The sequence below is a fragment of the Penaeus japonicus genome, unplaced genomic scaffold (assembly GCF_977035675.1).
Source record: "Penaeus japonicus unplaced genomic scaffold, GWHDUDI00000001_assembly GWHDUDI00000026, whole genome shotgun sequence".
NCBI lineage: Eukaryota > Metazoa > Arthropoda > Malacostraca > Decapoda > Penaeidae > Penaeus > Penaeus japonicus.
This window is the reverse complement of record NW_028234428.1, coordinates 21,382,488-21,384,987: the sequence shown is the minus strand read 5'-3', so window position 1 is coordinate 21,384,987 and position 2,500 is coordinate 21,382,488.

The following is a 2,500-nucleotide window of genomic DNA, read 5'->3' as shown; positions in this document are numbered from 1 at the left end:
TTAATTATATATGATTTCTGTAAATATAATGCATAATAATCTGGGACATAAAAAACACAAAGACAATTCCTCTTCTTATTGCATCATAATTCCTAAAGAAAAAACATATGAAGAGATAATAAAACACTCAGATGCATATATGGCTCTTCGTCCTTATTATGATAAATATAAGATAATGTAAAAAATAATAAAACTGAATAACTCCACAGCACAAGAGATGTCATTTCAGACTCATATATATCTTTAAGTATTTATCAAATGAATAAATGATAATAGCTTGAGCGCGTGGCCAACCAGTTTTTCTTTTCTGAAGCACGCCCTCATGCCCCTTGAAGGTTAGGATTAATCAAATTCTAAGAAGCAGTGATGCAAGCATACGTTTTCAGTCTTTCCTTTCATATTTCCTTCTCTCTGACTCTTGTATCGTGTTATTACCAGGATCTCAATTATCATGGCAAAATCAAGGTTTTCATGCATATGAGGTCATGCTGGAAGTCTTTCGGAAGGAAACGCTGTATTTCTCATTTAGTTTCATTCTAAAACCATCAGCTTCTCATGAGCTCTTCAATGTACTCCCTTTCTACTCAGGTTCGATCTCTCTCTCGATCTCTTGCATATGTAGACACGTAAGCATAGATGTGTGTGTGTGTTTATATATCTATTTATCTATATTTTTAAATATAAAAATATATACACATAAATGTATATGTCTACATACACATACACACACGCACACACACACACAATAAAATATTATAATATATATATTTTATCCTATATAATATATATATAATAAAATAACATATATATATATAAATAAAAAATATATATATATAAATATATATAAATATATATATATATTATATATATATTGTGTGTGTTGTGTGTCTGTGTGTGTGTGTGTGTATGTGTGTATATATGTATAACTAAATATATATAATATAATATATTATAAATAATATATATATATATAATAAAATATATGTTAAATAATTAGATATCAATAAAATATATAAAAAAATATATCTAAATAATACATAATTATTTTATGAAATATATTTTTTATTTATATATAATATATAAATAAATATATATATATTATATATATATATATATAAATATAAAAAATTTTTCATTTATTATATATATATATTATATATATATATATATATATATATAAATAAAAAAATAATATTGTTTGTGTGTGTGTGATTTTATAAATATATATATATATATTATAATATATATAATATAATATATAAAAATATATATATATAAATATATATATATATAAATATATGAAATATATATCTATATATATATATATATATATATATATGAATAATATAAGGGGGATATTTTTTGGGTTTTTATAAAATAAATATAAATATTATATTAATATATTTTTTAAGATATATAATATATATATATATAAATAATATATATTATTAAAATATTTAAAATTAATTAATTTATATATATATATATAATAATATATATATATATATATAATAAAATAAAAATATAAAATAAATATATTTATTTAAATAAATATATATATACATATATATTTTATATTAAATTATATATTAAAAAATATTTTAAATAAATAATATAAATATATAAAAATATATATATATAATAATAATCCTCTCTCCTCTATATATATATATCGATCTTTCTATTTTTCTATCTATCTATATCTTTATCTAATATATATAACATAAATATAAATATAAATTATATATATAATAAATAAATATATATATTTAAAAATATAAATATAAATGTGTGTGGTGTGTGTGTGTTTGTTGTGGTTGGTGTGTGGGTGTGTGTGTGGGTGTGTGTAAAAATAAATATATATGTTTTTTGTGTGTGTGCAATATATATATACATATAAATATAAATAAAAATATATAATATATAATATAAAATATATATATAATATATATATATATATATATTTTGTAAATACAAATTATAGTTTTGTGTGTTGTTAAAATATAAATATATATATAAATATAAAATAAATAGAAAATATATATATATATATATAATATATATATTATATATATATAATAAATTTATATATATAATATAAATATTTTATATATATATATATAAATATATATATATTATATAATAAATATATATATATTTTATATATTTTTTGTGTTGTGTGTGTGTGGTTGTGTGTGGGTGTGTGTGGTGTGTTAATATAAAAATATGTTTGTGGGTGTGTGCATATATATATATACAAAAAAATATATATATATATAATATATATATATAAATATAAAATATATATATATATATATATATATAATATATTTTAGTATATATATATATATATTATATAATAACTAATATAAATATTATATAAGTTTTGTAAAATATAAATATTATGTTTGTGTGTGTGAGCATAAAATTTACCAAAAACACAATATATATCCATCTCACAACCAAAATATATATATAGATATAAAACACTCACTCACAA